Genomic DNA, 27,307 nt, shown 5'->3' with positions numbered 1-27,307 from the left:
TCGACAGGCACAGGTGCACCTGTTCGCCTCCCAAGAACCATGTGCAAGGTCAGGGAGGATGAGGAGCAGGTCGTCCTGGTAGCACCCTACTGGCCCACCCAGATGTGGTGCTCGGACCTCACGCTCCTCGTGACAGCTCCCCCCTGGCGAATTCCCCTGAGGAAGGACCTTCTTTCTCAGGGAAGGGGCACCGTCTGGCATCCACACCCAGTCCTCTGGAATCTCCATGTCTGGCCCCTGGACGGGATGCAGAAGACCTAAGCTGTTTCCCACCTGCGGTGGTAGACACGATCACTCAGGCTAGGGCCCCCTCTACGAGGCGCCTGTATGCCTTTAAGTGGCGTCTGTTCACTAAGTGGTGTTCCTCCTGTCGGGAAGACCCCAGAGATGCGCAGTCGGATCAGTGCTTTCCTTCCTGCAAGAGAGGTTGGAAGGGAGGCTGTCCCCTTCCACCTTGAAGGTGTACGTTGCTGCCATAGCAGCACACCACGACGCAGTCGACGGTAAGTCTTTAGGGAAGCACGACCTGATCATCAGGTTCCTAAGAGGTGCCAGGAGGCTGAATCCCTCCAGACCATGCCTAGTTCCCTCATCGGACCTCTGTAGTTCTTCAGGGTCTACAGAGAGCCCCCTTGGAGCCTTTGCAGTCAGCCGAGCTTAAGGCACTCTCCTTGAAGACTGCCCTCCTGACTGCGCTCACTTCCATCAAGAGGGTAGGTGACCTGCTAGCATTCTCTGTCAGCAAAACGTGCCTGGAGTTCGGTCCAGGTTACTCTCACGTGATCCTGAGACCCGGACAGGGCTATGTGCCCAAGGTTCCCACCACCCCTTTAGGGACCAGGTGGTGAACCTGCAAGCACTGCCCCAGGAAGAGGCAGACCCAGCCCTGTCATCGCTGTGTCCGGTGCGTGCTTTACGCATCTATTTGGATCACACGCAGAGCTTTAGAATCTCTGAGAAGCTCTTTGTCTGCTTTGGTGCACAGCAGAAAGGAAGCGCTGCCTCCAAGCAGAGGATCGCCCACTGGCTCATTGATGCCATAACTATGGCATATGTCGCTTAGGACATGCTGCCCCCAGTAGGGCTACCAGCCCATTCTACCAGGGGTGTAACTGCTCCCTGGGCCCTGGCCAGGAGTTCCTCTCTAACAGACATTTGCAGAGCAGCGGGCTGGGCAACACCCATCACCTCTGCAAGGTTCTACAATCTCCGGGTGGAACCGGTTTCGTCCCAGGTAGTGGCATGCAACACAAGTGGATAAGCCCGGGATAGCTTGCCGGGTGTATCGCTTGCACATAGTGCCTTCCACCTCCCTTGGAGCTGAAGATGTGCGCCATTAATTCCCAGTAGTGTTCACAAACTTTGTTCCCTGGTTGACTTCCTCCGAGCCCTGTGGCAGTCGAGTCTTCGGAGAGACTCGCTGCCAGCCCAGTACACGCGCTAACTAAGAGCCCTGTTCTGGGGTAGGTGCTCCGCATGTGGCGGTTTCCTGTAAGGCTAACCCCATGCGATCTATATCTTCTGCTAGTTCGTTTCCCTGCTGGCAAACTGCGTCTTCCTTGGGCAGAGCCCCTCTGCCCCAGTCTCCATATTTGTAGCAACTCCTCCCCCATTGTCCCTCCTGCCACAATGCTGAACTACCCGCTGAAATGGCCGGACCTTATATCAGCTCCTCAGCATAAAACCTGAATGAGTGGTTGCATAACCGCTCCTTTTATACCCGTATGTCCGGGGGAGTGGCATGCAAATACCACTTGTCAATTTTCATTGGCCTTTTATCAAAGACCAGAGGTGTCTTGGGCTCCCAAGAGTGACCCCTAGTGTCACTACATCGACACCAACATCTCATTCCCTCCATTAGGGAACGGAGGTTACACCAGTAACCATGACGTTTTGCTGAATGGTCAGATTACTTTTAGACAAAATGAAGTTCACTTTGTTTCATTCTTGCTTTCTGCAGTGTGTTTTAGTGAAAGATGCCAGTATCTATATTTCTGCTCATTGCATTTTTCTGCTATGGCCTAATGCACGCGATTGGATAGGACACGGATCTCGTCACGAGACTAATTTGCATAAATACACGCGATTGGATAGGACGCGGATCTCATCACGAGACTAATTTGCATAAACGCACGTGATTGGATAGTATGCGGCCCCGGGCTGGTGTTTCTTCACCACTGCTAGAGACAGAGAGAGGCTGCGCTGCACTTGGGAAATGGTGCCCAGTCGATCATGTTTGAAAGTTGTCTGAAATTAATTTATTGACTTCAATATTGATAAGTTTGGTGCTTTTTGGTCCGTATTGACCCTTTGCTGGGTCCAGACATGGACCGCAGTCCACCATTTGAGTATTTGAGTACAGTGCTGTATAGAATGCACATGTGCCAGTATGTATCCTGATTGACCCAAGATGATACACAAATTTAATTCAGATAAAAGTAATGTCTAAAACACAACAGACAGCTGCAACTACAACTGAACCAACAACCACAAACCCTTCAACACCTACACTGCAACCCACAACCACAGCCCTTGCTGCAACAACTACAGCTCTTGAAACTTCAAACTACAACCAACTCGCCTAGAACAACTACAACCCTTCATTCAATTTCTGCCTCTCCAATAGCAACGACAACCCTACTTATAACAACAATCACACCTACGACAACACAACCTACAGCAAAAAAAACAAAAAACAACTGAACCTACAACTTCAACTGATGCAACATCTACACAATGCAACTAACTACCACAGCCTTACCTGCAACAACTTCAGCTCATTAAACTTCAACAACAACCCTGCCTACAACAAACTCTGATAAAATGACTACAATCCTACTCACATCTACACCCCCTCCTACAGCAACCATACCACTTTCTACAACAGCTCAACCAACAACTATACCCCTGCCTATAACAACACCAACTACAATCAACCCTAAAACAACACAACCTACAGCAACAATAGCTGAACCAATAACTTAAACCCCTTGAACAACTACATTACAATCTACAGCTACAACCCTGCCTACAACAATTTTGCCTACAACTACAGTCCCTCCTACAGCAACCACTACCCTTTCTATAACAGCTCAGCCAACAACTACTATCCTGTCTCTAACTACCACAATCACACGACATACAGTCACAACTACATCTGAACCAACAACCACAACCCCTTTATCAACTACAATGCAACCAGCAGTAACAACAACAGGAACAGTACCTGCAACTACAGCTCATCAAACAAACTCAAATACAACATCTACAACCTCTCATACAGCAACAACCCTTTCTACAACAGCTCAAACAACAACTACAACCCAATCAATACCTTCAACAACTGCAAGCCTGTCTACAAAATCTCTAGAAACTACTACTACAACCTCACCTACAACAAGCGGGATATCAACCACAATTCCATCAACAACCAAAACTCACCTAACATCTACAGCACCACCAACAATTTCAATCCAACCTACGACATTAACAACTACCATAGTCCCAACTACAACTGGAAAATTAACTTCAACTACAGTCCCGCTAAAAACAACTGAAACTCAACCAACAACTACAACAATTCTACCTCCAACAACTGAGCCATCAACTACAATCAAAGTCCCAACTGATCTTCTATTCGCTACTGAGGACGGGAATGTCACGTCTACCATCGCCGCTGCATCTGTCAGCATTGTGGACTGGTCTCTAACCTCTATACAGCTCACTACTTCTGCATCAGAACAGCTCCTACATCAGCTTCAACCATCCCCGCTTCCACATTAAGACTGTGGGGTGACGGTCACCTTCTGCCTATACGTGCTATATCCAGAGGAACAAGGACATTTTAATTGCAAAAAGCCATGAGCATGTCATTGCGGCACGCGTCAGTGATCCTTCCTTTTTCCTTCATGAGGATGTTTGGACTAATTTCAAGTCCCTTCCATTCTAGTTCCCAAGTTGTTTTTTTGGGGGGTGAGTGTAAAAACTTTAATACAGCATTTATCATCACATCTTGGTTTCTCAGGAAACTGCTTCCCTCGACGGCTTTCAGAGGCAAGCCACTGTCCCAATTTAATTCATTTGGAAGCCGTGCTTCCCCACAGTCGTAACTGAGGTATGCTACCTCCGCCTTGGTTGAAAGAGCCATGCTCCTTCGAGTATCATAGCACGCTGCCTTTTGCCTTGTATCGTCAGCAATCTTCACTGCAGTTGTAACCGAAGCACTTATGGAATATTTTCATTTAATCATTCAGTTAATCCATACTGATAATTGAATTAATATGTATACAATATGCAATGATCTAAAAATGACTGTGTAATTTAATTATTCATTTATTGATTTAATTATCATTTACTCAGTTTAATAATCAAAGTCCAAATCAATGGAAAAATACTTAACTTCTCTATGGAGTGTGGTGGAATGATCCGCCCCTCCGGCTCGTCGTCGTCGCCCCGCCTCTTAGGGCCGCCCTTCAGCCAGGCTCATGACGGGAGTTGGGCAGGAGAGAGAGAAGAGGTGTATAAATAATAAGCCTCCTTCTGACAGCGGTGGATGAAGCACACCTGATGTGAATAATGCTTCGTCACCACTGTCTTTAAAACACAGAGCGCACCTCTTCTCAGGGAGCCGGCTTCAAATCTCCATGTGTGCACACACTGGCATCCTCGCACACCCAGGACCAGAGCTGGGAAGGTTCAGACGAGATGATGCACCGCCAGACCCGCTCCTCGGACCCCCTGGGCCAATTAGATGAGTCGCTTGGGGAGAACTGCACACGTTGTGGCCGACGGGCTAGAGGCCGGGCCACCTTCCCCCTCACCTGCCGCGGGTCTGGGAAGACAGGCCGCCAAGGACGCCGCCGCCCCTCGCACCGTGGACCCTGGAGGGGAGAGTGTGTGCGGCCGACGGACCTAGCTCATGCCTGGGCCATTCCATGGACACAACCCCGCCCTTCACGGAGCCCCGTTTCACCATGAGGATGCCAGATTCTCCCTTTGTTATGAACACTATTCCCCTTGGACACTTTATTATCCCCCCTTTATGGACATTTTACTTTTATTATTATTTACAATAAATGCCTCTCCGAGGCTTGACGCCACACCCACTGTGTCTGTCTCTTGCTCACTCCGCCACAGGAGAATTACAGCCTCTCTCTGTATGACCCTTTCTGTGAATAACCCAGAAGAAGATGTGTGTGTCGATACTAAAAGGATGATCTAATGATTTAATAAGAGCAGATTCAGGCAGTACCTGGTACCTGAAAGATGCAGATAATATATGTGCATTAATTAGTGCTAGAAATGAGATGAAACGAATGTATGTGTGTAATAATACTGGAAGGATGGGGAGAGATGGGTGTGTGTTGAACATCAAACACCTCCTGTTGCATCGCACACATTTCCCATCTTACAGGGATGTTTTGTGTAACCAATGACTGTAATAAGGAAAATCATTTAATATACTAATGAAATTAATGCAGAAAGTAATGATTGTTAGTCAATATAAAATATGTAACCATATGAAGTGATTACAGTGTGTTTTATCCATAAAAAAATGAAATAGTCATGCTTTTGCCACCATTGAAACAAGTTGGGTCAGAATGACCAGCTAGAAGGGAGACGGTGTGACGAAACTAGGGGGGCATAAGATGATTTTATTGGATGAAGAGGCCATCGCCCAAAGAGGTAAGGAGAACAGAAACTGTATAAAATATGCATGTTCTAAAGTGTAATTTTAGATGCTCCATGCTTTGGCTTGGTTACTTTGTAATAAAAGTCTATTTTTGGAATCAAAAGTTTGTGCCTCCGAGAAATCTTTGACTCGACTGTGCTTCGATTGCTGTTTTGGGGAATCTGCCATGACACGCTCCTTTGAGTATCATGGTACGCTGCCTTTTGCCTTGTATTGCCAGGGAGTTTCACTCCAGTCATATCCGAGGTATGCTTCCTCCGCTTGGGTAAAGGAGCCGTGCTCCTCGAGTATCATATCACGCTGCCTTTTACTTGTCCCGTCAGGGAGCCATGATCCCTGACTAACCTTAGAACAAAATTTTTTCCGTCGTTATGTTTGGGGTTTCGAGCCTCAGTGAGGTATACAATGTGTTTAGCATGGAAGCTGAACCCCTCAGAGCAGAGCCTTCCTGCTAAAACTATTGTCAAGAGCTTGTATAAATAAATTCCAATCAAACAGAATGGTCCTGACTGAAATGGAAATTTAGCGAATGAAATGGAGCTTAAGTGTAGTTCAGGCAGACCATGGAGTGCCAGCCGGCTCATCAGCTGACGCTCAGCTGATCTGTGAACTCCACCTCCTACCAATTAGGCAATACATATAAACTCACCATTCAGAACACACATCAGCTCTAGTCTGTCGCACAGATGTTCGCTCAACCACCTCCGTCCCCAGCTCCCCCTCATGATCAAGCCTATCTGAGCCTTTCTGCATGCATCTTCTGTCCACATGGAGATTACCTCATCTTTCAGTGCCATAGGCTGTTATTATCGTCTTCCTGATTCCTTGTTCTGAACTCAACCATTGTACTGTATCACTATTTGTACTGAATCATTACCATATATTGGATCTGTCATCAATCAGTTATCAATTTGCTTGTAAATATTCTGGTTAATTGTTCGAGCCTCAGTGAGGTATACCATGCCAAATCTATTGTCAAGAGCTCGTTCAAATAAATTCCAATCAAACAGAGTGTTCCTGACTGAAATATGGTTGTGTTGTTTAGTAGGGGGTTCACAGGCATTCTCCCCCATAGTAATTGTATTTCCCTATCTGTCACTCACTTGACGTTGTGTCGATGTAGTGACACTAGGGGTCACTCTTGGGAGCCCGAGACACCTCTGGTCTTTGATAAAAGGCCAGTGAAAATTGGCGAGTGGTATTTGCATGCCACTCCCCCAGACATTTGGGCTGGTATGCAACCACTCATTCAGATTTTCTCTTCGGAGCCGAACGGTCATGCTCTCTGAGCTGAATTCCCATGACTGCTCATTCACTTCTGCTGGATCTGATGGTGCATTTCAGCAGCTTCTCCCTCTTCTGCACTGGTGCACTGCAGAGAATGCCCTAGGGTGCTTCGGCGGAAATAAGAGTATATTTCTTTAAAAGAGTATATTTCTCTAAAAGAGCAGCACACACGGAACGTCTTTTTAAAGACGCGTCTTTTTAAAGATGCCTTTCCTTGTGTGTTATTCCTGGTTGCGCTCGTTATCTCTCTCCTTCTGATGGTCACGATCACTGTCTTTCGTGTCTGGGCACTGCTCACGCGGAGACAGCGTTCGTGGTTGGGTCATGTACTCATTGCAAGGACATGTCCATGGCAAAGGTGCGGTCGCGGCTTGCCTTCGTAAGAAAGCAAGCCACCCAGAGGCTCCCCGCCTCGGTCCTTTTACCCACGGGTATGAGGCCAGTGCAGCTAGCACTGGGGGCGATTTTGGGACCCCAATGGGACTACCTCTGCTGGGTATCCCCCCGTGGACCTCCCATTCCCCAGCACGCTCGTCTGCCCCGATCGGGCTTCCTGATGAGTCCGCCAGCTCGTCTCACGGCAAGTTCGACCTCTTATTCGGAGCCCGCCAAAGTGATGAGCTCTCGAGTGCAGCATCGGAGAGCGGGTTCATCCAGTCGGATGTGGAAAACTCAGCTGGGCTCCTCCCTTTGGGTGCGGTCACCCAGTCACAGGCTGACGCGGAGATGACGACATGCTTTCCCGGGCTCCATGATTGGTTCCTGGGCTTGCGGCACCGCTCAAAGCCACGCCCCGCCCACGTTCCTTTCTTCCCGGAAGTGCATGAAGAGCTGACAAGATCATGGGAGGCACTTTTTACTGCCCGGTCCCGAACTTTTCAGCTTCCCCGCCCTCACTACCCTCGATGGTGGGGCGGCTAAGGGCTATTCAGCAATCCCCCAGTGGATAAAGGTGCCCAAAGCCCCCGTCCAAGGCCTGTAGGTTTACGTCATCTCTGACGGCCAAGGCCTACGGTGCCGCTGGACAAGCCGCCTCCGCCCTGCACGCCATGGCTCTCCTGCAAGTCCACCAAGGCGCTAAAGGAACTGCACGAGGGTAGTTCCGCCCCGGGATTGATGCAGGAACTGCGCTCGGCGACCGACCTCGCTCTCCGAGCGACAGAGGTCACGGCGCGGTCTCTCGGGTGGACAATGTCCACATTAGTGGTCCAAGAGCGTCACCTTTGGCTCAACCTGGTCAAGATGGGTGAGGCCAACAGGACACGGTTCCTTGGCCTATTCGGCGACACCGTCAAGGACTTTGCCTAGCAGTTCTCGATGGTGGAGCAGCAGACGGAGGCTATCAGGCATATCCTGCCATGGCACATCTCAAGATCCTGCACCCCGTCTGCTCGTCGCCAAGGGTGTCCCCCTGTGGTGACTGCACCGGCTCTGCCGCAGCCCCACCCTTCGGCCCAGCCCCGGCGTGGAGCCCACTGCAGGAAGCAGACGCCACCCGTCTCGCGGTCGCCAAGAACCCGTGAAAGGCTTCAAAGCACCCCTGAGACGGGCGACCCAGGGATGATGAAACCCGCTGCTCTGGAGCTGGTAAGCAGACCTCTTCATCCCCCAGTAAGGACTGGGAGGAGAATCTTTTTGTTACCTTTGCATTTAATTGCACTGTATGCCCAAGTGGCTGCAGTACCCAAGAGTTCAGCAAGAGCGGTTTCCTTGTTCCCTGGGTCATGTATCCGGTGTGCACAGCCGTAATCATGACCACCGTCCACTACTCTATTTCGCAGGTTTGGCGCTCCAGCGGCGGTCTTCCGCCACTGAGTGCCCAGCTGTGGCACAAATCTGCCCCCAATGTGACAGTCTCCATGGGTCACGAGGACAGGCCTCTTCCTCCCCCATCCCAGGCTGTTCTGGGGGTGGTCACAAGGAGCCAGGTAAGTGTTTCGATGTCCCTAGACTCAGCACGGCCACGATATGGTGTGGCACCTCGAGCTCCGCTCCGCCGTGAGGAACGTCTGATGACGTTGTCCCTTTGGTCCCCCTTGCGCTGAACTTGGATGAGTGGCTTGCACTTTCCAATCCGTCGCGATGGCTGGTCCGGACCATCTGACTCGGCTACGTGATTCAGTTCGCCAGGCGTCCGCCCAGGTTCAGTGGTATCCACTTCACCTTGGTGAGGGACGAAAATGCTGCTACCTTGCTTGCGGAGATCGCTACCCTCATACGGAAGGGTTCGATAGAACCTGTCCCTCCGGCCGAGATGAAGAAGGGGTTTTTCAGCCCCTAATTCATCGTACCGAAAAAAGACGGTAGGTTGCGGCCAATCTTGTACCTGCGAGTACTGAACCGGGCTTTACCCAGACTCCCGTTCAAGATGCTGATGCAAAAACACATTCTGGCGACCGTCCGGCATCAAGATTGGTTCGCGGTGGTAGACCTGAAGGACGCGTACTTCCACGTCTCGATTCTACCTCGACACAGACCCTTCCTGCTGTTTGCATTCGAGGGTCAGGCGTATCAGTACAATGTCCTCCCTTTCGGCTTGTCCTTGTCTCCTCGCGTCTTCATGAAATTTGCAGAGGCAGCCCTTGCCCCATTAAGGGAAGTGGGCATTCGCATTCTCAACTATCTCGATGACTGGCTAATCCTAGCTCACCCTTGGGACATGTTGTGTGCACACAGGGACTTGGAGCTCTCACACCTCAACCGACTAGGGCTTCGGGTCAACTGGGAAAAGAGCAAGCTCCTCCCGGTTCAGTGCATCTCTTTCCTCGGTTTGGAGTTGGACTCAGTCTCTTTGACAGCGTACCTCACGAACGAGCGCGCCCAGTCGGTGCTGGCCTGTTTGAAGGCGTTCAAACAGAAAACAACGGTTCCACTGTAACTCTTTCAGAGGCTCCTGGGGCATATGGCATCCTCAGCGGTGGCCTCGGGTTGATGCATATGAGACCGCTTCAGCACTGGCTTCAGACTCGAGTCCCGAGATGGGCATGGTGCCGCGGGACACATCACGTGGTCATCATGCCGGTCTGTCGCTGTCTTTTCAGCCCTTGGACTGACCTCTCATTTCTATGGGCAGGTGTTCCCCTAGAGCAGGTCTACAGGTGCGTCGTGGTCACGACAGACGCCTCCAAAACAGGCTGGGGCGCTGTTTGCAATAGGCACGCAGCCGCTGGCTTGTGGATGGGCCCGTGACTGCATTGGCACATCAACTGCCTCGAGTTGTTGACAATTCTGCTCACCCTGCAGAGGTTTCGGCCGTTGATCCAGGGCAAGCACGTGTTAGTTCGGACAGACAACATGGCAACGGTAGCATATGTCAACCACCAAGGCGGTCTGCGCTCTCGTTGTATGTCACAACTCGCCCGCCATCTCCTCCTCTGGAGTCACAGCACTTCAAGTCGCTGCGAGCCACTCACATCCCCGGCGACCTCAACACTACAGTGGACACGCTGTCACGGCAGGTTACCCTCAGGGGAGAGTGGAGACTCCACCCTCAGGTGGTCCAGCTGATTTGGAGTCGATTCGGACAGGCACAGGTGGACCTGTTTGCCTCCCAAGAATCCTCCCACTGCCCGCTCTGGTACGCCCTGACCGAGGCACCCCTCGGCATAGACGCGCTGGCACACAGCTGGCCCCCTGGTCTGCACAAATATGCGTTTCCCCCAGTGAGTCTACTTGCACAGACTCTGTGCAAGGGCAGGGAAGACGAGGAGCAGGTCGTCCTGGTAGCACCCTACTGGCCCACACAGACGTGGTTCTCGGACCTCACGCTCCTCGCGACAGCCCCCCTCCCAGCGAATTCCCCTGAGGAAGGACCTTCTTTCTCAGGGACAGGGCACCATCTGGCACCCACGACCAGACCTCTGGAATCTCCATGTCTGGCCCCTGGACGGGACGCAGAAAACCTAAGCGGTCTACCACCCGTGGTGGTAGACACAGTCACTCAGGCTAGGGCCCCCTCTATGAGGCGCCTGTATGCCTTTAAGTGGCATCTGTTCGCTAAGTGGTGTTCTTCCCGACGGGAAGACCCCCAGAGATGTGCAGTTGGATCAGTGCTTTCCTTCCTGCAGGAGAGGTTGGAAGGGCGGCTGTCCCCTTCCACCTTGAAGGTGTACGTTGCTGCTACAGCAGCACACCATGACACAGTGGACGGTAAGTCCTTAGAGAAGCACGACCTGATCATCAGGTTCCTGAGAGGCGCCAGGAGGCTGAATCCCTCCAGTTCGTGCCTCGTTCCCTCATGGGACCTCTCTGTAGTTCTTTAGGGTCTACAGAGAGCCCCCTTTGAGCCTTTGCAGTCAGCTGAGTTTATGGCACTCTCTTTGAAGACTGCCCTCCTGACCGCGTTCACTTCTATCAAGAGGGTAGGAGACCTGCAAGCGTTCTCTGTCAGCGAAACGTGCCTGGAGTTCGGTCCGGGCTACTCCCACATGATCCTGTGACCCCGACTGGGCTATGTGCCCAAGGTTCCCACAACCCCTTTTAGGGACCATGTGGTGAACCTGCGAGCGCTGCCCCAGGAGGAGGCAGACCCAGCCCTGTCGTTTTAACTGTTCATGAGAAGGATAGCCTGAGGGAAAACACTGTTCCTGTGCTTCAAGGTTCTGATACTCAGTGCTCTGTAGCGCTGTCTAGAAGGCAACTGTTCTAAAATGTAGTGGGCTGGGGGAGTGTGGTCCAGAGTGATGCCCTTTTCCTCACTCTTGAAGTGTACAGTTCTTGAAGGGAGGGCAGGGGGCAACCAATAATCCTCTCAGCAGTCTGAACTGCTTGCTTGTAGTTGGTTGGCACATTGAATATTAAGGTGGTTAGGACATTGAAAAAAAAAGATATCAATTCACAACCTTCATACAAACTATTCACCTATTGGGCCTCATTCATGAAAATTTCTTAAATATACAAAATATTTTAAGATAATTTCTCAATATTTAGAGATATCTCAACATTTTGAGATAATATTGCATTATTCCAAGATTACCATTTCAAAATAATGACATAATATCTCAAATTATTGAGTTAGTATTCAGGAGTATCACTTTTTTAGAAGTGGACACCTCGAGTATATGTGTGTGTGTGTATATATATATATATATATATATATATATATATATATATATATATATATATAAAACAACAGAAAACGAATGTGACAATGAATGGCAATCACTGAGGTCTATCCAGAGGTGACACTATTTGGTGTAACAGGACTGGTCATTGTAGGAATGAGGAAGCGGGGTTCAGGTAATGTCACACTCTTTATTTACTCAAAATAACACTCAATAGCTTGGCTGAAACACTCTAACAAGTGGTACAGCTGGGTAGCTCTCTATCCTCCCTGGGCTCTGGAGTGGGTTCCTCTTATAGCTCTTCCTGGATTACTGCGACAAGAAACAGCTGTTAGCCCTAATTGTCAACCAGGGATGAATCCTTACCGCTTTCCCTCTTCCTGGACGGACACTCAACCACGCCCTCACCACACATGGTTATATTAGTAAAAATTGCACCTTTAACTCCAGTTAGGGGGTAGTATACTTTACCCTTTCTGATGCGCAGGATTGCTGCTGTGGCATGAGCAATGGCTACCTTTGCGTGATGTGTTTGATTGTTCTGGATAGAATACTTAAAAATTTCAAAACATTATCTCAAAATAATGAGATGGTTTCTCAAAATAATGAGATATCTGAAAATATTGAGATTATTTCGAAGTATTGAGATGTTATCTCAAAATAATTAGATAATATTTCAATATTTCGAGATAACATTTCAGAATAATGAGCTAATATTTCAAAATAACGCCTTGTGTGCTGGATTTTGTTTCTATTTGACGTGGCAGAAATGGGCTTCCATATTTGCTGTCATCAGAGGTTCTTTTGTGAATTAAACAGTCCAAGAGGTTTAAAAATTGTTTGACATGAAGCTTTAGTGTAAAAAATGTTAAATTTGGATGTCCACCACCATTAATCTTCTCTGGTTCGGTTGAGTGCATCGCCAGCATAATTGTTGAAACTTCTTGAGTAAATCCAAGACACAGTGATACTCCTTTCAACAGGAAAAATCTTTAAAGAAATTTAGAATGCCTGAAGGTCTTTGACCGAAATTCTGTAAGATATTACAGATTTGCAAGCTATATGATGGTGTGCATTCTTTTTCTTTGTTTTTCTCCATTGTATTGTGTACACACCTGCCCGCGATGTGTTATTTATGGGTTTGACAGCATTAACATTGACCATACGTTATCAGCTGAATGTGATTTACCGATACCTATACTAAATTTTGAAACCAAAATTATAGAGATCAAATAAAAAATGTCCACCCAGTCACATTAGAGGGCATTATTTTTTTTATTTATTTTTTTCGAGAAAATCAAACACAAACTGTGCCTTTCCATGAACCTTTCACAACATGTCATGATCTTCTGCTGGAAAAAGATGAGCAGAGTTGGAAAAAACTATTTTGAAAAACAATAAATACAAGCAGCAAAGAAATGTCTCTAAGCATTGTTTTTTTTTTAAAAGGTTAACTTCACTTATTTAATGGTAGTAATTTTTTTTATTATAATATTATTAATTTCTCAAATTTGTTGCATCACTTGACACGCCCACATCCGGTCGCCAACGGTCGCCATCGCTCGTGTCGCCGGAAGTCGCCAGCTCTCATTGAAAATTAATGAGATGAGGTCGTTTTGTCGCTGCGTGTCACTGGCAGTGTGTAGCCGGGATTCCTGAGCGTGAATGGGAAATGTTAAGATGGTCATTGTTGAGTTATTCAGAAATCTCTCTCCATACACCGCAGAAAAGCTCCAGGACATGGTCCACATCACACATCGGCTCGGTCCAAAGTCAGGTAACGCAAATCCTCGAAGCATCATTGTGCAATTTCTATCCCGCACATGTTGTGATGCAATATGGGCAGCAGCCAAGCGTTCCGAACTTTTGAAACAAAAGAGAATCTGTATCCTGGAAAATCTGACACAAGAGGAAAAGGAGGCAAGAAATAGAATTTGGCTGCTGGTGGAAAAGGCAAGGAAAAAATAAAAGAAAGCTGGATTTAATGGATCTGTTGCATTTATTAATGGGAAAATAATTTCCATTCATGACATTTAGTATGGCAAGAAAAGGGACATATACTTTCTGCAAGAAATGCATTCATGTGTTAAGGATGAAAAGCTCTGGCGTAACCAGTGGGGGAGCACTGTTTTGTTCTGTCATGGGTCCAGTTCATCAGGAGGGGTCGCTGTGTTACTTAATAGTGGGTTTCAAGGAAAGGTCATTGAGACTTTTTCTTCAGGGACAGGGAGATGATTTTAGTGACCCATATAGATAATAGTATTTTTATAATGGTTAACATATATGGGTTCAACAGATCTTCGTTAAATGAAGGTCTATTTGATTATATACAGTGCATCCGGAAAGTATTCACAGTGCTTCACTTTTTCCACATTTTGTTATGTTACATCCTTATTCCAAAATGGATTAAATTCATTATTTTCCTCAAAATTCTACAAACAATACCCCATAATGACAACGTGAAAGAAGTTTGTTTGAAATCTTTGGAAATGTATTAAAAATAAAAAACGAAAAAAATCACATGTACATAAGTATTCACAGCCTTTGCCATGACACTCAAAATTGAGCTCAGGTGCATCCTGTTTCCCCTGATCATCCTTGAGATGTTTCTACAACTTGATTGGAGTCCACCAGTGGTAAATTCAGTTGATTGGACATGATTTGGAAAGGCACACACCTGTCTATATAAGGTCCCACAGTTAACAGTGCATGTCAGAGCACAAACCAAGCCATGAAGTCCAAGGAATTGTCTGTAGACCTCCGAGACAGGATTGTATCGAGGCACAGATCTGGGGAAGGGTACAGAAAAATGTCTGCAGCATTGAAGGTCCCAATGAGCACAGTGGCCTCCATCATCCGTAAATGGAAGAAGTTTGGAACCACCAGGACTCTTCCTAGAGCTGGCCGCCTGGCCAAACTGAGCGATCGGGGGAGAAGGGCCTTAGTCAGGGAGGTGACCAAGAACCCGATGGTCACTCTGACAGAGCTCCAACGTTTCTCTGTGGAGAGAGGAGAACCTTCCAGAAGAACATCCATCTCTGCAGCACTCCACCAATCAGGCCTGTATGGTAGAGTGACCAGACGGAAGCCACTCCTCAGTAAAAGGCACATGACAGCCTGCGTGAAGTTTGCCAAAAGGCACCTGAAGGACTCTCAGACCATGAGAAACAAAGATTGAACTCTTTGGCCTGAATGGCAAGTGTCATGTCTGGAGGAAACCAGGCACCGCTCATCACCTGGCCAATACCATCCCTACAGTGAAGCAAGATGGTGGCAGTATTATGCTGTGGGGATGTTTTTTAGCGGCAGGAACTGGGAGACTAGTCAGGATCGAGGGAAAAATGAATGCAGCAATGTACAGAAACATCCTTGATGAAAACCTGCTCCAGAGTTCTCTGGACCTCAGATTGGGGCGAACGTTCATCTTCCAACAGGACAACGACCCTACGCACACAGCCAAGATAACAAAGGAGTGGCTCCGGGACAACTCTGTGAATGTCCTTGAGTGGCCCAGCCAGAGCCCAGACTTGAACCTGATTGAACATCTCTGGAGAGATCTGAAAATGGCTGTGCAACGACACTCCCCATCCAACCTGATGGAGCTTGAGAGGTCCTGCAAAGAAGAATGGGAGAAACTGCCCAAAAATAGGTGTGCCAAGCTTGTAGCATCATACTCAAAAAGACTTGAGGCTGTAATTGGTGCCAAAGGTGCTTCAACAAAGTATTGAGCAAAGGCTGTGAATACTAATGTACATGTGATTTTTTTTCTTTTTTTTTAATAAATTTGCAAAGATTTCAAATAAACTTCTTTCACGTTGTCATTATGGGGAATTGTTTGTAGAATTTTGAGGAAAATAATTCATTTAATCCATTTTGGAATAAGGCTGTAACATAACAAAAGGTGGAAAAAGTGAAGTGCTGTGAATACTTTCCGGATGCACTGTAATTTCTAAAACAATTAATCTAAAAATTAAATATCCTTCTGCCTTTGTTTTACTTGGTGGTGATTTTAATGAGGCGCCTGATTCGGCTGCTGATAGATATCCACCAAGAAAGGTTTCTGATGGTACTAACCCCCTTACAGGAAAACTTTGTCAGAGTTTGAACTTGTTCGATGCGCACAGATACTTACACCAGAGGTGTAGTCAAGACCTGACCCTCCAAGACCCAGACCAAGTCTAGACCCCTTGAGACCAAGACTAGACCCTCCAAGACCCAGACCAAGACCACGTTTATATGGTCTCGAGAAGTCTTGAGACCAAGACCACAAGATCAAGATCCCACCTCTGGAAAATACCCCTGTTCATTATCAAGTCAAAATATTGTAATATAATAATAAGAATTGTCATTTTCATTGAAAACATGGCTGGTCTAAATTGCCTTGTGATGATAGTCATCACTAGTATGAAATCAAATATCATTTTACATAATTTTCATTTTAAAGAGTTTGCAGATTGGTAGGCATGGTTACGTACTTTAATATTGTTATATGTTAAAATTCTCATTTTAAGAAATTTAGCAGTCTAGCAAATGGGAAATATATATATATATATATATATATATATATATATATATATATATATATATATATATATAATAAACATGTCAAAGACAATGTGACTAACTTACATTTTGAATGATGATGTTGTACCACGTGCTTCACTTATTAATGTGTTACATATTTTGCAGGTTGCTCTCCATTTCTTATTTTCAGAATCTTCTTCAAAATTTTCAAATGCAGATTTTACCACTGCAGGCTCTGACATTTTCCAGATTGGTATATAGAGAAAACTGTCCAGTTTTACGAGATGCCTTCGTAATCCAAATATATATAAAATAATACAACTAAAGTGAAGTGATTTGAATTAGCTAGTGCACAACAACTGAAGTCTGCATGGCATTAGTCTGATTTTCACTGCATGTACACTATTAATAATTATGTATACATTAAACTATTCAAACAACTTTGCATAAAGTTATGCACTCAAAATAACAGTGAAGAAACAAAGCAAGAAAAATGCTGATGTGAAATATTCGCAATAATTGAAAATCACACTTTGAAAGAACTGATTAATTAAAATTAGTCTGACTTCCTAAAAGCATGGTTAACTGAGAAATGTGTTTCATATGCATTATTATTCTAACAAAATAATACTATTTATTTTATTTTTTTAAATCACAGACATGTCAGCTGAGCGCATAAATGCAACGACCAATCAGAGGCGTTTAAGTCACCGGCTCAGCCGTTGCTCACAGACTGAGTTCTGTATGTGCTTACTGCCGCACTCTCAAGGAGTAAAAACGATGTAAATAAGAAATGTATTGTGCAATTATGACAGCTTTATTGATTATAATGAGAGTTTTGGGGAGAGTGCAGAACTCAGTGAGCTTGCGTTTAACTAAGTGATTGACAGCTTCAGTGATTATAAATGGAGCGCGTTTTGCTCGCTTTCTGTATATAATTTAATCACAGTTTAAATATGTTTTATTTCATGCTGCCAAGAAGAGGAACATTGTAAAGTTGTCCGTTTGGTCACTGTCTTAATTTAGGCTACTAATGAATAAATAGAATGAACTAATTCAGGAACACAGTTCTCAGCTTGTTTGGGATGTGTAGCTGCATAAATATGGCATGCAATAAAATTATAATAATAGATCTTATTAATAGCGATTACAATATCAGGGGGGAAAAAATCTTTAATTATGATTTTAGTCATAATCATTCAGCCCTTCTTCCGGCAATAAAGAACACCTCGCAACGTAACAAGCTTATTGGGTCGCGCGATTACCCCGAAGTTACGGCTTCTACAGACGGCAGATGTAATCATAAATCATTAATATTTGCTTTGTGTTGTTAAACCATAGTTCTTGCACTTACATTCATGTGATGAGAGATGGTGCTTACCGACACATGCGGTATGACCGAGGCAGAATTACTGTGCTTGCAAATTCTCAGTAATGGTAAAGATGCAGCGCCAACTAGTGGCTGAAATAATAATCGCATTTAGTGCACAGATAAATACACAGCGGTCTTGATCATCAAGACCATAGGCCGAGACCGAGATCCAGACCAAAACTTTAAATGTTGAGACCAAGACCCAGACCAAGACCACGTTTATATGGTCTCGAGACGTCTTGAGACCAAAACCACAAGATCAAGACCCCACCTCTGACTTACACCCTGGTAGTTCCATGTACACCTGGTTTAAATCAGATTTTTCTCAAAAATCACGAATAGATCTGTGGCTGATATCTGACTGTTTAATACCTTATTTGACTTCTGCAGAAAATTTACCCTCACCTTTAACAGGCCATGCAGCCATTGACATTATTTTGTCTGATGTTAGAACAAGGCAAAGAAACAAATTAAACCCCGGCTTCTGGAAGTTAAATTGCTTCATATCGTCAGGAAATTGAGAAAATTGCAAAGAACATTAAATCCCTGGCTGGTGTCTCGGCCATCACTAAATGGGAGCAATTTAAGTATGAATGCAGAAAATTCTCTATTAAATTTGGAAAAAAAAGGATGCTGGAAAAAAATTAGGAATTTTCAAATTTTATTAAAAAGATGAATGAGATCCTGAAGAACACAATTCTTAGTGATGATGACAAGGAGTCTCTTTATATTTTGCAAAATAGACTTGAAGACATTTATCTAGAAAAGCAAGGGGTGCGTTTATCAGGTCAAGTGCAAAATGGCTCGAAATTGGAGAGAAAAATTCTGCTTATTTTTCTGGCCTAGAAGAGAAACATACAAACAATAAGAATTTCATCTATTTACATGAATAATAATTTACTAATGACCCTTATTTGATAACCTCATGTTTTTGAGTTTTATCAAAAACTTTATTCCTCTTGATTTGACCCTCATGCTTCATCCACTTTCGTAAGTAGGATTCAATCTGTGATTCCCAAAATTAATGATTACATCAGAGCGCTCTGCGAGAAACCTTTTACTAAAGATGATCTTTATAATATAGTGAAAAGAATGCCAAACAATAAATCTCCAGGGCCCGATGGCTTACCTTTTGAGTTCTTTAAAGTCTTCTGGGACTCTATTTGTCATGATTCACTGTTGTTTTGCCCTGTGTTTTGCCTTTTTCATCTGTCTCTAGTCTCCCTTGCACTACATTTCCCATAATTCACTGCCCTGATCACTACCAGCTGTTCCCTATTGTCCATACCTGTGTTTCATTTACCCCGTTTATCCTTGTATATATAATGCCCTGATGTCTGCTCTGTCTTTGTCAGTTGTTGTGTGTTTTCTCCAGTTCCTGTACCGGTTGCTTTCTTGTTTGTTTTGTTTCCTAGTTCCGAGTCTTTCCTTGTTCCAGTGTTTACCCTGTTTTGTATTTTATTTCTTTTCCATTAAAGTTAAGTTGCATCTAGATCCCACTCTCGTGACTTCCTTCAAATGTTACACTATTAAAGACCTTCTCTATGAAGCACTTAAAGAATGTGCTGTAAATGGCGAATTGGCAGAATCAATGAAGCAGGATCTCATATCACTCATACCCAAACCTAATAAAGAATCAAAACACCTAGATAATTGGTGTCCGATCACTCTCTTAAATTCAGATTATAAATTATTAGCATCCATATATTCAGAAAAATGCAAACCTTGTTTAGCTGATATTATTTCTAGCACCCAATCTGTTTTTTTAAAAGGTAGACACATCTCCAACAACATTAGATTAATTTGAGATATTCTAGATTATTCTGAATTAATTAATAAAGAGGCTATTATCTTTTGTATTGACTTTTACAAAGCCTTCGACACTGAGCATTCTTTTATCTTTGAAGCACTGTCTAAATTTGGTTTTGGTAGTTCATTTATAAACATGATATGCACTCTTTATAATGGTATTAATAGTTCTGTTTCTTTAGCTTCTGGCACTTCTCCCCATTTTGCTGTTGGTCAAGGTATCCGTCAGGGATGTCCCATTTCTCTCTTTCTTTTGGCCACAGAACTTCTTAGCTTATACATAAAAAGAGAAAACACTTTAATAATTGTTTGGAAAAATAAAGCAGAACATGTTCAAAGAAAAACTCTGGTAAAAACCTATAAGGAGGGTTGTCTTAATGCACTGGGTTTTCAGACTATCAACCAGACATTTAAGATTAATTGGATAAATAAATTCTTATTATCTTGTCATTTTAAATGCTGCAAATGACCTATCAAACTTTCAAATTTTCATAAACAAGCTCTTGAATCCTGGAAGATTGCTTTTAAACATAATTTCTCCCCCCACACTTGTATTATCTGGAATAATGAAAATGTTCTGTCTGGCAACAAATCACTTTTTTTGAAGGAGTTTGTGGTATTCCTATAATTTCAATTAATGGTATTCTTATTCTAGACAAGAAATGTAATAATTTTTTCATTAGAAATGCTCTTGTCTCAGATCAAGTAATTCTCTCAAAAGCACACTCAAAATTGAGTATTACCTAAACTCTAATTTGAGTAATTTATGGATTTCTCCTTACAAACTTCTTATCCCAAATAAAATTAGAGAACTTCATTTCAAAATTACTCACAAATATTACCCTTGCAATAAGCTTTTAAACAGGCTTTTTGAAAATGTATCCCCCTTGTGCTCCTTTTGTAAAATGGAAGAAGAATCAGTTTTACATTTGTTTTATCAATGTCCTTTCTCTAAATCTTTTTGGACAGAAATTACCTTGTTATTATTTTTATGTTTTAACAAACTGGTGCATATTACAGAAACTATGATTTTTCTTTCAGATATTAATTTTAATGATGCTAAATTTGACTATACTTTATTGTTACTTTGTCTTCTAGGTAAATTTCATCTTCACAAAGCCAGAGTAATACAATCTAAACCTAACTTTAGAATTTTTTCTGCTGATGTAAAATCCATTTTTGCCTCTTTTAATAATATGTCTAAACCTCTGAATGCCAAGGCATCCAAAACATATAACATTCTTAATATATCACATTGACAATGTAATTCTTTTGCTGTGATATCTTGTGTTGCTTTAGTTTGTGATTGTTCCTTTGTTAGCAATATGTCCCCACTGTTTTTATTTGATGTATGTATGTGTTTGATGCAATAAAAATATTTTTAATTAAAAAAAAAAGAAAAAGAAAAAGAAAAACATGGTTGAAGCATGCGGTGAGAGTGGAGAGCACTCAAAGTGAAAGGAACCCGTTTTCCTGTTTTTATTTTATTTTTATGGACAGTGCTGACAAGTGTTGATGGCAGCTGTTGAGAAGCTGGACCAAGCTTGTGCTGTTAAGTGTTTTTGCTGTCATAACGACTGGAGCAATGAAAGTTAACCAATGTGTGTCGTGGAAGATGGTGAAAAGCGCCGTGATGATTACAAGCAAATGTGTTTTGCTGAGGAGGGTGAAAAGCACCGTTGTGACTCCAGAAAAACTCACAGCAGTTGCATATACTTGAAGTTTTTGTCTCTCTTTTGAGTGAAAGTGAGTGACTGTATCTTTGAGCTTAATTGCCATTGATATCTGGAAGAAAGTATATGGACGTTATTTCGTCAAAGCTGACCTGAGTTTAGTTTTAGTTTTTTTCTGCCACTGATGCAGTGTGAAATGAGACTATTTTGTCAGTGAAAGTTTTCAAGAGGATGTTGCCTTGTCACTGTTTCAGTACAAACTGTTTTTCGGGTGTTTTTGAAGAGAGAGACTTTCTAACTTTAAACAGGTCTCTGTTTAATGAAGCAGATTACCCTGGCATGCCAAAACGCTCCATTACCAAACCAGTTCTTCAGTGGGGTAAATTGAAAACTCATTGGTTTTTGTGTGTCAGAAATGCCAGAAAATGTGTCTGATGTGTTTGTGACATTCATTGAACATTGCTGATTGAAATTAATCTGAGCACTACATTTGAATTGTTTATTACCTGAACACTACATTTGAACTGTGACTATTTGAACATTGAATTTGAACTGTTTGTTGATTGAAGATTGAATTTCTGTCATACTGAAGAGAAAGAACTGTGAAACAAAAGGTTGAAACAAAATGAAACTTTATTGATTTACATTTTTGGAATATTTACAAGTGAACTGAAAGTTTTGGGTTTATTGCTGAATCTTTGATAATTATTTATATTATGTCTTTCCACACACTTATGTCCTTCCACCCAATAATGAATCAAAAACATGTACATCACTCTCAGTAACCATTGCAAATGTATTAATATTTTCATTAAACAGATTAAACATACCAAATTATTGGTAAAATATAGACGTGTGGCAGGGTGAGCAAGAGACAGACACAGTGGGTGTGGCATCAAGCCTCAGAGAGGCATTTATTGGAAACAATAATAAATGTAAAAATGTCAAAAAGGGGTAATAAAGTGTCCAAGGGGGAATCTGGCATCCTTGCGGTGAACGGGGCTCCGTGCAAGGGGCGGGGTAGTGTTCATAGGATAGCCCAGGCACGGGCTGGGTCAGTCGGCCGTTCACGCTCCTCTCCAAAGTCCATGGCATGTGGGGTGGCGTCATCACCACATTTTAAAGACAGCGGTGATGAAGCATTATCCCCATCAGGTGTGCTTCATTCACCGCTGACCAAACGAGGCTTATTAATTATGCACCTCTTCTCGCTCTCCTGCCCAACTCCCATCGTGAGCCTGGCTGAAGGGCGGCCCTAAGAGGCAGGGCAACGATGACGAGCCAGAGGTGCGGAGCATTCCGCCACATCTCCCCCCCCCCACAAGTGTCAACCCGTCGGCACCTCCTCCCACGCTCACATCCAGTCATAGAATCCAGAGCCGGAGCTGCGCACTCTTTAGCCACCCACATGGGAATGCTACTTCCTCAGCCAGGCCCTACGGTCGGAGTGGACGTTAGGGGGATACCTCTCCAGGCCAACTCCTCCTCTCTCTCGCACCCAGGTGGGAACAGAGAAAAAACACGAATTAATATGACAGCCTCAGCCAGCTACAGGGTAAATGCTTATTAAGTGCCACTTACCCTTTGCTGCAGCTAGGAGGCCATCCTCGTGTTTTCTCCGTCCCACTCCAGGCTTTCCATCGAACCGGCAAATGAGGGGAAGAGTGACGTAACTGTTGGTGCCCAACTGTGCCGTCTTTGCCCACAAAAGTGCCTGCATTCTCCACCACTGTGGCAGGGTGAGCAAGAGACAGACACAGTGGGTGTGGTGTAAAGCCTCGGAGAGGCATTTATTGGAAACAATAATAAACATAAAAATGTCCAAAAGGGGATAATAAAGTGTCCAAGGGGAAATAGTGTTCATAATAAAGGGGGAATCTGGCATCCTCGCGGTGAACAGGGCTCCGTGAAAGGGGCGGGTTAGTGTTCATAGGAAAGCCCAGGCACGGGCTGGGTCGGTCGGCCGCTCACGCTCCCCTCCAAAGTTCACGGCGCGTGGGGTGGCGGCGTCACTGGTGGCCTGTCTTCCCAGGCCCGCGGCAAGCGTGAGGGGAAGGCGGCCCGTCATCTCCCCGTCGGCGGCAACGTGAGCAGTTCACCCCCGGCGACTCATTACGGCGTCCGGGGGTCCAAAGAACGGATCCGGCAGCACATCCACTTGTCTGATCCCTCCCAGCTCTGTTCCTGGGCGTGCGAGGATGCCAGTGTGTGTACACATGGAGATTTGAAGCCGGCTCCCCGAGAAGAGGTGCACACTGCGTTTTACAGACAGCGGTGATGAAGCATTATCCCCATCAGGTGTGCTTCATTCACCGCTGACCAAACAAGGTTTATTAATTATGCACCCCTTCTCGCTCTCCCGCCCAACTCCCGTCGTGAGCCTGGCTGAAGGGCGGTCCTAGGAGGCGGGGCGATGATGACGAGCCAGAGGGGTGGATCATTCTGCCACACATGGTAACAAGTTATACAATAAATATATCTTGGACTTACAGTAACATCAATGCAAATGTATATACACATGTACAGTACAATATTATAATGTAAATATATATCAAATAAATAATTTGTTGAGTAAAGGAGCTCTTCATTTCTTTTATTTCTGTTCCACATTTTTTTAAACATTCTTTGAATTATACAAAGTATCTTAGAATTATGGCCCATTTCCCAAAAGGATTGTATAAGTAGCAGGCTACTTGAAAGTCATTGTAGATTTACATGTGCTGTGGAATAATCGGACAACACTTAAGAACATCTTCATACAGCCGAGTTAATCCTGCACTGTGCCTGCTTAAAATTCTGTGTAAAGACGCAACCCAGGTAGCCAAAAAGGTTTGGCCCAATAATGGCCCAGATCCGGCAGGCCAGAAGAAATAACTCGGCCCACTTGCAGTTGCCAGACTCTTGTGAAACACGGCAATGAATGACATGCCAGAATTGGCCCAAGTACGCTGGCCCGTGTCTGGGTGCTAAAACTGAACCGACACTGCCGGCATAGGGCCAAAATCACTCCAACAAAAATTGTACACTTAGCCGGTACTGGCCTGAGTCTGGGTACCAAAGGGAAATGTATATGAAATACAAAACTACATCTATTTTATAAGAACAACAAAAGACATTTTGCCAAAGCAATATTAGCTTGTTTGCTAAATTAAGTATATTCTTGCACTTAATCTAATACAGAATTGAAAACATTTGTGTTCAGTATAACTCTTCTTGTAATTAATTGGTTACCAAAAACTACTAATATGTATGTTGTTTAATAAAGACTCCTTCCAGTTGTTATATAAAAGCAGAGCTTTGAATAATTTTTGTTTTTCCACAAAACAACATGCTATTACTGTAATGATGAGTCAACGGAGTTGAGATCCATGTGCAGCTTTAATAACAATAAACGTAGTAATACAGACAGGCAAGGATCAATCACCAGCAATAGTAATATCCAAGGCAATCCAGAGAGGTAGTCAATAAACAGGCAAGAGTTCAAGGCAGGCGGCAGACAATCACAGGTTATATCCAGGTAAACAAAGCAGTAACAGTAGGCAGGCAGCAATGGGTCAAAACAGGGTAAACAGTCCAGGATCATACACAGGTAAGGCAGTAAACTTAGATAAAGCTCAGAAATGTCAGCCAGGGCAAAACAAGACTTCGCAATGACAGAGAGTGAGAGTGAGTCTTAAATAGCTGAGTAAATGAGAAACAGGTGAGCAGGTAATCAGTGCCAGGTACGGGGATTATGGGAAATGGAGTTCAGAGAGTTAAAGTCAGTACTCAGGTGATGGTGCCCTCTGGTGGTGAGTGGAAGTAACTACAGAGGCGGGATTCGAGACAGAGCCCCCCCCACGCGCGAGCGGCTCCTGACACGAGGAGGCAGGCAATGCCGGGGTCTTCCTTGGGGTCGAGGGGCCAGTCTAAGTGGGTGAGTTCTATGAAACTCTGCAGTGAGTGTGGGGTAAAGAATATCCTCGGAATTAACCCAGGACCGTTCCTCCACACCGTACCCCTCCCAGTCGACAAGGTATTGCAGTGTCCTGCCCTGGCACCTGGAATCCAAGAGATCTCGTACCTAATAAGCCTCCTCGCGTCCACGATGATGAGTGAAGGGCCCTGGTCCCTGACCTCCTCCTCTCTTGGACAAACAGCGGGCTTGAGCAATGAGACATGGAAAGTGGAAGAGATGCAATAAGTGGGAGGCAAGGCAAGGTGGTATGATACAGGAGTTATTTGTCTGAGTATTTTGAAAGGACCAACATACCTGGGACTGAGCTTTTTACAGGGTAGATTAAGTCTTAGATCACGGGTAGAGAGCCAGACCCATTGACCGGGGTTGTATTCAGGATTGTGGTGACGATGACGATTGGCTTGATCCTCTTGCCTCCTGACAGCCCATTGAAGGTGGACATGAGCTTGATCCCAGGTGGTCTCGCATCTGAGGAGCAAGTCATTGACAGCAGAAAGGTCTGTGGGCTCCCCTGACCAGGGAAATAAGGAAGGCTGAAAATCAAGGACACACTGGACGAGGCTTATGAGTCAGACCAATTGATGGCTTGCAGAGGGAATTCTGGGCATATTCAGCCCAGAGTAGATAGTGGCTTCAGTCAGATTGATTCTGGTTGCAGTAGGTTCTGAGGAAGCGGGTCAACTCTTGATTCATGCATTCCATCTGGCCATTGGATTGTCGATGGTACCCAGAGGTTAGGCTGACATTAATGTTGAGTTGACAGAAGAAAGCTGTCCATAAGCAGGAGGTGAACTGAGGCCCTCGGTCAAAACTATGTCCTCAGGTAGACCATAAAATCTGAATACATAATTGCATAGATGCTCCACAGTTTCAAAGGCAGTAGGTAACGGGATTAAGCGGCAAGCCTTAGAGAAGCGATCTACTACCGTGAGAATGGTGGTGTGGCCTTGAGAGAGAGGAAGATCCATGATGAAATCTATGGCGATATGGGACCAAGGACGTTGAGGTATGGGTAGAGGCTGCAGTAACCCAGCTGGGAGTTGTTTGGAAGACTTGTTGATGTTACAGGTGGAACAGTTCTGGACCTCACGAATGGTATCTGCCTGCAAGGAGGACCATCAGAACCGGTTGCATACCAACTGAGCGAGGAGTGGACCCTCTGGATAACCTGCTTACAAAGTGGGAGTGGGACATAGGTTCTGTCAGGTGGACAGTCGGGAGGTAGTGGATCGTTGGAATGAGTGTTAGTTACCTCTGTCATAATGTCCCATTGTACCGCAGCAATGATCAGTGTGGGTGGTAAGATGGGTTCTTCGGTAGGAGTTTGAAGCAAGTATTCAAATTGGTGAGAGAGGGCGTCGGCCTTGATGTTCTTACAGCCTGGATGATACGTGACTGTGAAGTTGAAGCGTGTAAAGAACAGCACCCATTGAGTCTTTTGGCTGTACGTAAGTACTCAAGGTTCCGATGATCCGTTAGGATGAGGAAAGTGTGCTTGGCTCCCTCCAATCAATGACGGCATTCATCGAGCGCTGCTTTCATGGCCAGTAACTCTCGATTCCCAACATCATAGTTCTGTTCAGCGGAGCAGAGTTTGCGTGAGTAAAAGGCACATGGAAAGAGTTTAGGAGGTGTACCGTACCATTGAGAGAGGATGGCTCCGATACCAGTGTTAGATGCATCTACTTCGACAATGAATGGGCGATCAGGGTCTGGATGGTGAAGAATGAGAGCAGTGGTGATTCAAGCATTGAGATCCTTGAAGGATTGGATAGCAGCTGGAGACCATAAGAGCCATGAGCTTTTCTTCTTAAGCATAGATGTCAAAGGCACGGCCACAGTACTGAAACCTTTTATGAAGCGCCTGTAGAAATTGGCAAAACCCAGGAAACATTGCAATTATTTTATCGTAGTATGTTGTGGCCATTT

Source organism: Myxocyprinus asiaticus, chromosome 37, assembly GCF_019703515.2.
Source record: "Myxocyprinus asiaticus isolate MX2 ecotype Aquarium Trade chromosome 37, UBuf_Myxa_2, whole genome shotgun sequence".
NCBI lineage: Eukaryota > Metazoa > Chordata > Actinopteri > Cypriniformes > Catostomidae > Myxocyprinus > Myxocyprinus asiaticus.
The sequence above is the reverse complement of the archived record's forward strand: the minus strand, read 5'-3'. Positions refer to the sequence as shown.